The sequence below is a fragment of the Oryzias melastigma genome, linkage group LG7 (assembly GCF_002922805.2).
Source record: "Oryzias melastigma strain HK-1 linkage group LG7, ASM292280v2, whole genome shotgun sequence".
In the NCBI taxonomy this organism is placed as follows: domain Eukaryota; kingdom Metazoa; phylum Chordata; class Actinopteri; order Beloniformes; family Adrianichthyidae; genus Oryzias; species Oryzias melastigma.
In genome coordinates this window covers 9311198-9321222 of record NC_050518.1, presented here as the reverse complement: position 1 = coordinate 9321222, position 10025 = coordinate 9311198, and positions in this window count along the sequence as shown.

Genomic DNA, 10025 nt, shown 5'->3' with positions numbered 1-10025 from the left:
TTGGAATTCTGTTTGTACTTTGCTGCTACATGGTTGACAGCTGAACTGACTCTGACTCAGAGGGAATTGATATTGCTTGAATGATTTAGAATTTTTCTCTTCTCCTCACTTAACCCTCCTTTGTGTGGTTATGCAAAGTACACACTAAAAGCATCACTGTGTCTATGTCCGACTTACAACCCTAATCACTCAATTTGATGCAACTGTTGTGTATAATGTTGCACTTGTGTATTGCATAGATTGCATTTCTTTGAAGAATATTTTCCTAAATCGCAGGAGTATTGCAGATCTGCGGGTGTTTATTTATCAAAGCCAGTTTATTTCTCATCGGAACAGCTTCATCGATTCCTTTCAGGACAGATAAAGCAGAAGCTTTATTTGTCTGAAATGATTGAGATGTGGAGCCAAATATTCTTAAATTCCACTTGAGAACAGAAACTCTGCTCCACTGTGCAAAACTGACAACATTCTTCCCATCTTTTACCTTTCCCCATACATATTTTTATTGACAACTGTTCAAAACTCACAAGGCCCAATACAGCCCCACTCTATTCTTCTTTTGAGCCATTGTAAAAGCATTGTCTTTTAATTATAACATAGCTGTTTTTAGCCAAAATAATAAAAAAAAAACTGTTGACTCTACAATTTTCCTCTTAAAATGCTACAAAAACATGTTAAAAATACCACAAACATGGTTTCCATTGGAGTGGGTCTTTAAATGTTTACAGAAATGTGGTTCAAACTGTATATAGTTTTCCAGAGTTTGGGATGTCCCAACTGCCTTCTACTTCAGGACTAGACTGGACTGAGTTAGATCAAACTGATTTTTTTCCAGGGCTTTTGACATCCCCAAATCCACTGATACACACTTCACCAAAGGGGTGGCAGATAGCATCTTCCAGCTCAGGAGAGGGGTTGTCTGCCTCCCAAACCTGGATGACCTGTCAGAAACTGCAAGTCGGTTGAGCAAATGGCTGGATCTGGTGCTTTCAACAAAGTTGCAGAAAGCATTAAAGCTTGCAATATTCATTGGTTACCCTTGATCTGTTAATGATAAATGAGTCCTCAGTAACAGCTTCCTCTTTGTTATTGCCCCATACTCACCAAGGGGGCATGCTCATTATTCTATGTGCATCATCCAGCCTAAAATCTTCTGTGTTTTAATTTGCAGAATTGCCTGAAAACAGGAGAATAAAGAAGAGTAAGCTTGCAGGTTTACAGACCTGGGGGCAAATACATGAATGTCAGCTTGTTGTGAAGAAACAAACTCGATCATGCCGACTTCAAGTCTGTGTGCTGCACAGGTCAATAACTGTCAGTGATATTCAAACATTTATAATTGAACATGGTCGAGGCAACCTCGGTCTCTGCAGCATCACTCAGATTTTTCACTGTTCCGTCTCACCCTTTCATGTCGCATCCAGTCTGCCTCTGATTCTCCTTTGAGACAACCTCTGGAGGCAGATCAGAGACGAAAACAAAAATTGCATCATTGTGGAACGGGGTGTTACATAGAGCAGAGCCAAGGAGTGAAAAAGAAGCATTGGATGTGGAAAGAAGCATCACTGTGAAATAAGCTAAAGTCACTGTTGGTGTTATTTTTAGCACCTGCAGATTATTTCATACTCAGCTACCTCAACTGCTGTTTTTTTGTACTTAAGGTTAAGTATAGTCTTTTGGGTCAAATTGCATTTTTCATTTTAGCAGAAAATCTGTTTTTTTTTTTAAGTTGAAGTCAAACCCACTGTTTGTGGACATGTAATTTGCTTTTTTTAATTGTACAGTGTTGATGTTTCAGTTGATTTATTTATTTTATTGCAGCTTTTCTGTTCTCCTTAAAGCATGACAGGGATATTCAATGATAAGAACCATCAAAATAATGATACCACAAAAATCAAACCACAGCTATCAAACAATGGTTGCTAATCTCATTAAAACGACCCACTTGAGTGAGTTGTTTCTTATCTTGAACAAGCAACAAAGAGCGAGCGTTAATGTGAAGAAACATTTCTTCACCTTCAGGCTAGTCAGATTTTGACACTGTGATAAAAAAATAAATGAACAAAAGATGTATTTAAAGCCATTTTAGTTTATAAGTCAACGGAACCAAACTTTAGATTTAATTTGAGACAAAACAGTGTTTTTTAAACTAAATGCAAGCAAATTCTTAGCGACTACAACACTACTAAATTGTAATAAAGCAACATTGCAAAATAATATCTATAATATTTTTTATGCATTATGTTGAAGAATTTTATTTTATGCTCTCAAGCTCAAATTGTTTTTGATTCTGATTCTTTTATAATTAATACCTTCCAAGATTGGCCACTAGAAGGCAGTCAACTCTCGTAGTTGTTTGTTACAGAATTCTTTCTTGATGATGGGAAAATATTTTCCTTATTATTTACAGCATGAATAGTGATTCATGTCTGAGTTGAACAGTGCTGACTTCCTCTGATTCACTGCTGGTTAAATGCTTAATCACCCCTCTGGAGATCAAGTGAAGCACTTTAAAGATGAGCCAAATTAAAAGAAAAAGGATCACTTTCCTGCACAACTCAGCATTTATAACCACGGAGCATGTTTTCACTCCTCCCACTCAAGTTTGAAGCTGTTACTTCTTTAAAATAGTGCTATTAGTGGCACAGAATGTGGGCTCACTGTTCTTTCGTCTCCAAAGTGTCTTTTATCTCAGCTCCCTCTGGTGTCTTTTTCCTCAGTAAGCTGAAGTCAGTTGAGTAAAAGACACTGCAGGGAAAAGAGACGGAGAGAGTGGAATTTCTTCCTATCGCCGCTTTTATAGAATGCTCTCAAATGGCAGCCAGTGAGCAGTACAGATTATCATTAATCATTTGTGGGTGCTGTCATGAGGGCAGAGGGAGGGGGTGGTCAGGGGACAGAGGGGATGAAGGAGGAAGAGCAGGGATGAATAGGTCCAGTGTAACACCACAGGCAGCATATACAAGCAGACGGAAGCGCCTTCAGCACCCGTGCTTTGCACTGTGATGCCTCAAAAAGACACACAACTGCATGGTAGGCATGCTGGGTGATGGAATGTTCAATGTTTTTCTCTTTTTTTGAGATTTTTAATTGCCCACACTTTAGGAAGCTTTAAGAATGAGACTGCCAAAGAGACATATCAAGAAGGAGATGGCAAAAGTTTGATCCTCTTTCACTCGGGCCAAATATCCAGCTGTGCCGCTCAAACATGCAAAGCCGAAGGCTTGCGTCTGCACTTGTGTTTGTGTCAGACGCTCTAATCCAGCTTATGCACACTGAGCCACAGTGCAGAGGGGTGATGGATTCAGCCAAGGGTTAAGGACACAGCATCTGATAGCACTTTTCAATGAAAGTCAAAGAACAGTTTCCAAAGCCTCACGAAGGCCGCCGCCCCCACCTCGCCCATGAATCTCCCAAGTCCCCGAAACTCCCTCGGATGTACATCCGTTCAGCATAAACCTGACAAATGAGTTTGCACAAAACCTTTTTCCTACACCATTTTTATCTGATCCTTCCCTGATAAGAACTAAAGCAGTTTATGAGATTTAGAGAACGGAAAGGAGAAAGAAAAACTTAGAATGAGAGAGGATTAAAAAGGATTGATAGAAGGAGTGAGAGATATTCCTGTTTCTGAACTGACGGCGTGGAACACAATAATCCCACATTTTTAGAGCGTTGTTTTTTGCAAAAGCCTTTTGGATTACGAGTGACTGTTGCATTATAAGGCCCATATCTCATTGTGCTTAGCAGATTGCTAACATGACCCAGTGGTCTTGTTGTTCACATGAGTGGCACTGAGTAGACGAGATACATGAAAGGTATAGACAGGAGAGCAAACAGCAAAGCAGGAAAGGATTCAGTCAAAGAAAACCTCCTCCAACAAACTGAGTCTTTAAAAATGTATTTTTAAGTATCCATTCTATAAAAGCTGGATGTTTAAACAGGACAGGTATCTTCACTCAGTGTGATACGAGAGCCTTCTAGCTGGTGTCCCTATCACTCCTCTCTACACGTGGATGACATCATCAAAGGGCGCCATCATGTTCCAGTGATCCATGACAGATGGAAAAGGTGCTTCTGTGTTTAGTGAGAAGTTTTACTCCTGAACTACATCCTGAATGGGGATTATGTAAGTTTAAAAAATGGATGGATGGAACGTCTTTGTCAGATGCATTTTCTGCTATCAATCTTTACAGAACTTATTTTTTTTTTATATTCGTACAGACATAGTCCTCACTAATATAAATACATTTAAGCCTGCTATAAATGTGAAAAAACCCTTAATTTTAGTCAAATTTAAAGATATCAATAAAGAAAACAATGTTTTGTTTTTTTTTAATTCAAGGAATCTTTTATTGAGGATTGTCTTGAGCTCATGTGGTAATGGTGCTATTTTACATTCAACGGAATATTGAATTTCACAAGTATCTTGTGTCAGTTGAAGCGCTGGACATCCTCGGATAAGTCTTTTTAGTTGGGATTTTGTTTGTTTAGTTGGAGTAGAGGCCGCTCAAACCAACGTAAAGCAGAAATCCCACTGATTTCCTGATAAATTTGCAGTTTGTTAATGACTTGGTGACTATAAAGTTCATGTAAACCATCTGTGAAGATCTTAAGGTTACACTCTAATCAAATAAAATACTTGCTGGATCCATTCATGACAGTCCTTTCCACCTATGTTAGAGGTAAATTTGCTCCAGTCTTTGAATCCGTCTCCCACCTAATTATAAAATGTATAAAGAAAATGTTTTTTTTTATTAATTATGTTAATACATTTTATTTAAAAATGGCCTTTCAAAAAACCTGACAACAAAATAAGCAACAATAAAAATAGAAGCAAAGCAAAGATGACGAAACAAACTGACAAAAGAATGAAAGTATTAATTTAAGATCTGTTCTAAACAGACGAGCTGGAGATTTGATTTAAAAACATGATGTAAATAAATGTATCAGATGTCTGATGGGAGTGAGTTCCAGAGTTGAGGAGAAGACCGACAGGAAGCTCTGCTCCCCATAGCGCTAAGCCGGACAGAGGGCACAGGGGGTCGGATGCAGGACGAGGATCTGAGAGAGTGAGTGGAAATGAGGATATGGAGGAGGTCAAACAAATATGGAGAAGAGAGATGGTGAATGACTATGAAAGTGCTATATAGGGGTATTTTTTGTACAGAATTGTGAAATGAACAGGGAGCCAGTGGAGTTTTTTTTTGGATGGAGGGTGAGAAGGAGTCTTTGAGATGATGCAGGTGGCAGAGTTCTGATTTAACTGGAATTTATAGAAGATGTTTTGTGGAAGACCATGGAGAAAATAAATGGAGCAGTCAATGTGGGAAGTGAAAAGGCCTATGGGCAAGTACATAAGCAGAACCTCTCAAAGTGGAAGGTGTGACGGAGGAGGAATCAATAGCAACAAAAAAAAAATGTCCATCTTCATATGTGTGTTTGAGGAGTTCATTTTTCTTGTTTATTTTGAAGATATTTCATGTAAACAGTTGGTGAGGTAGAAAGGTGTGAGAGATGAAGTAGATGATGAAGAGGAGGGGGTCTCAGGACAGAGCTCTGGGGTACACCTGAAGGGACGGGGCTGGATTTTAAAGGTTTTGTGTGAAAACCTTTAAAAAATAATGTAAATATTCTGACAAATATGAGTGAAACTCATGTAAGCAATGAGTTGGTAATGCATTATCCAGGTGATGGAAGAGGTGAGAGAAGGTGTCAAAACCATAACTGAGGTTGAGAAGGATGCGTAAAATGTCACGAGAAGGTCATTGGTGATATTAATGAAGGCATGTTTTTGTTATCTTGTCGCCTGCAGCACCAGAAACACGCAGGTGTCATAAAAATGTGTCAAAGAGGTGAAAAGATTTAAAAAATATATAGTTTAGTTCACGAATGTGATTTTATATTTAATTTTTTTCCCATGATTATTTAGAAAACATATGGAACAAGAGAAATGACTTGGTGTACACAGTATGGAGCTCTGAAAATTAAAGACGCGGTGTATTTTCTGCTGCTTAAGTCTCTACAAAGACGCACAGAAAAATATAAAACAGGATTTAGCACTTAGATAAATTATAGGAAGTCACATCTGCTCACGAGAGCTACCCATTTAGGGAGGCATTTAAAATAATCCTGTCAGTTACGACATAACCCCTTTTTGCCTCATTTAATATGTGTGAATGTATGAATATGCAAATTAAACCTGTTTCCATCTCCTGAATGCCTGGCTGCTCACAACTTAACTCTGCTTAAACACCCTTGACTTCTTGGCTGAACCTCAGCTAACAGCTAAATTATGCGCTGCTAATGTTGGATAAATCCTGTTTGAAGATCCCAGCTCTTCAAAGTTCAAACTTGTAAAGTGAAAGTGCACCATGTTTACCTTGGATATGTGAGGGATCACATTTTGCATAAATACTTTGCCTGAAAGCCGGATCTGTGTTTGTTAAAAAGTACATTTGATATTCTGCAGTTCTAAAGCTGAACTGCTTGGCTTTGCAATTTATATCATTTGTTTTCATTTCAAGCACTAAAGCAACAAGTTAGCAAGGTTGAAAAAGTAGGGATGCACATGGATTTGTGTTAATAGTGTATGAGGCTGCTGTCATTTAAATCAGTGATCAGTCAAAAAGTCAATAAAAAAGAATAACATACAAAAATGTGTGCTTTAGAGACTCTACTATCAGCATAAGAAGACATTCTGTTCATCTAATTGCAGCAGGAGATTCTCAAAAATGTGGATGCTTCTTTATTTTAGTTTCTTGGCAGTAATGGAGGAAAAAGTTGAACATTTAACTACTTTACTACCTTTAAATCTGGCAACTCCACAGACCTTTTTACATTAAACATAGAGGAGAAACAGAATTAATCCCCCAAAGTGTATTTTTTCACCAATTAGCTGTTACACTAGCCATTACATTGGCATCTTTTTCATTGTTTTTGCTTTCCTTGTTAAGGCTGCTCAATGTCAAGAGGACACGCAGAACATCACAGGCATCCTTTTCTCCATCAGTATCTTGAGCTTTTCCCGCTCTGTGGTTTCCAGGTTCTGCTTCATCTATCTAAGGTTGTCAGTCATTTGTCTTGCTGAAATTTCCTCTTGTCTCATCCCAGCTTCTACTGGGTTTCCCTGGACACTTGGATGAGGTCTTATTTTTCACAAATGGCGTCAAGGTTACTGTGAATGGGAGCACTAAACAATGTGTTGCTTAAACAATATAAGCCTTTTTCTGACGGTCCACCATGTATGAAATTATGATGGAAGTTTTTTTGATGACTTTATACAAAAAAGATAAGCAGACATGCTCTCTAGGGATCACTTGTTTGGCAGCATCTATTTACTCAGTTTGTACAAATAATAAAGACGAGGCTTTTGAGTAAAGGGCTATAAGCATGTCCTGTAAAACAGTGAACAAATAGGGCTAAAATGGGATCCGTTAAAGGTGCAAGTTGACCCTGTAATGTGACTTTCATAGTATTAACTGTGCAGTTAGTCCTAATGAGAGTCTTGAGCGCGACTCATTTCTAAAGGCTTTCATGCAGCAATGTAAGGTCATCAATTAGGAATGAGGGCGGAGACTGCTCTTTCATGCTCATTTGGCTTTGAAGGAATACATCTGAACTTTGAATGTTTTGAGTCAGATGAACAAAAAAAAGGAGAGAATTTAGGTTCATAAAAAGCAGCTCAAATGTTTAAGTCAAAATGCCATATGTAAAAAAAATTGTAATTTATAATCATTTTTCTCCCTTGCACAATTTTTTTTCTTTTACATATAATTTAAAACAATTTTGTGACAAAATTATGGTTTAAGTGATTTTTTAATTTGCAATTATATGGATAAGGAGAAGAGCTCAATTTTAGTGTGTGTGTCAGGTTTTTGCTGCATCTGGAAAACACAGAGAGATGAGTCAGTGTTGAGGTGAGAGAAGAAAATGCCCATATAAATAAATAACACAACAGGCTGCTATAGTGGTGACTATAACACAATCCAGCTGCAGCCTTTCACACACATGTTACTGAATTCCACACAAAACCAGATACATTTGTCATTTTTTTCTGTCATGGTCAGCATATCACACCTGACGTTTTGTTTGATTTTCATCAGATGGTGAAAGGCAAAAATACAATTTATAATCTGAGTGATCCACAAAAAATCTGGATCATTTCGGGTAATTTCAGGCAGGTTTTTATTAGGGGGAAGTTTTTAAAATGTTCTATGTTTAAGTGTTTTAAGAATTCAATTCACTTTTATTTATATATCCCAACACAATTGTCTCACTGGGGTTCACATTAGTAATTGTCCAAAAACATAAAATATAAACAATAGCTGATTGCTAAATTAAACTAAACAGACTAAGCTGGTTATCCGTGCTGTTAGACCATCCTTCTCGGTAAGGAAAAAAAAAGGTGATTTACCAGGACTGCTAAAGAAGAATTAGCTTATCTAACTCTATAACTACATGTCTGAATAGTGTAACAGATGAGCTTCATCCAGAGGGAACTTGGGGACAGCTGGGGGCACGAGTCGAGCCAGAGGAGAGGTCCACGGCCAAGGACCGGAGTACAGTCGAGCCACCTGGAATTCATTGATCTCTCCAGGTCCCCGTAGGAAAGTGGGAAAGAAGGACAGAGGCATGGAGAACTAAATGAAAAATAGATGAAAAAGAATAGAGGAGAGAGAACAGACGAGAAGAGAAGTAAATAAGAATATGGATAGAGTAATGCTCTATCAAGTTTTTTTTTAAATGCTCATTGTTGCATCCAACCACAGAAGAACTTTTTTACATTTCTTAATCGTCGTACTGGCTCATATGTCATTATTTTTTTTAATATATATAAATTTTGGTTTGTATTGACCATTTCTTTCACTTTTTTTAATTTACTTTTTGGAGTTCCTGAGAGGATAAACTTTTTAATTGTTACTCTGCTAATTCAAATGAACTCCATATGATATCATGATTATAAAGGAAGTGATCATAATTACTGTTGTGTAGAAGTGTTTTTTTGTTATCTTGTGGTGTAAGTGGCCAATGTGTTTAATGGGGGCATGGTGATTTGTTGGACATGTCAAACTGCGACCCCGTTAATTCACCTGAGAGTAACAGTTACACCTGAACATCATTACACATGGGATTTCCTGTTCTTATATTGTTCACTTTTGGAGTTTCTTTTTAAGTCTTCTATACTTCGACATCCTACCAAAAAGGAAAAAGGAAATCTGGTTCTACACTACCACACACACACACACAAATAAAACTTGTAAAAGCAAAGAAAGAAACATACAAGACATCAACAGCAAATGTATGGAATGATAGAGGGAAAAGTTGAACAGGTCACTACAACTTTTTGAAAAAATAGTGCAGGAAAGCCTTAGGTAAACTTGCAAAAGAGCTGTATTAAAACAGGATTCCAATGTTATTTTGCATTATTATTATTAACCTCACCTGTATACAAGTGGAAGTGTCTGAACTTTTTATGATGAGAAATGAGCCCACTTCACAATATGTGTCTGATGCTGGATGGCTACAAAATTGTAACCAAAAGTGAGAACCTACAGTCTGTAATGCAGGAGGTGGGTGAAGAAATAATCTGACCTAATTCTAATTCTGTTTGTATTCTTCAACTGGAGTCTTTCATTTCTACCATCTTGGTCTATTTGCTCTGTAACATGATGCAATTGGTGTAGGTCACCGCTCCACTGTAACGCAAGCGACACCTGAGCTCAGGTCAACAGTTAAGCTTAAATATGAGGTGTGCTGTGTCTTCAAGACTCCGATCAAAGAGGTGGTGGAGACTCCTGCAGGAGGGGAGTAAGGCACTGAGATGAGATTTCAGTGAATAAGCTGTCAAAATGGTCACAGTTTCTAAAGAAGATTTTTAATTTTCAAAAAAGGATGGTCATTTTCACATTATTCAAGAAAGGCCAAATTTGACAAAAAATAAGCATGTTTAACATCTGGCATAAAAGAAAAGTTAGGAAAGACGAGGGGTATCATAATGATTACATGAGTTTCATTTGAGTCCA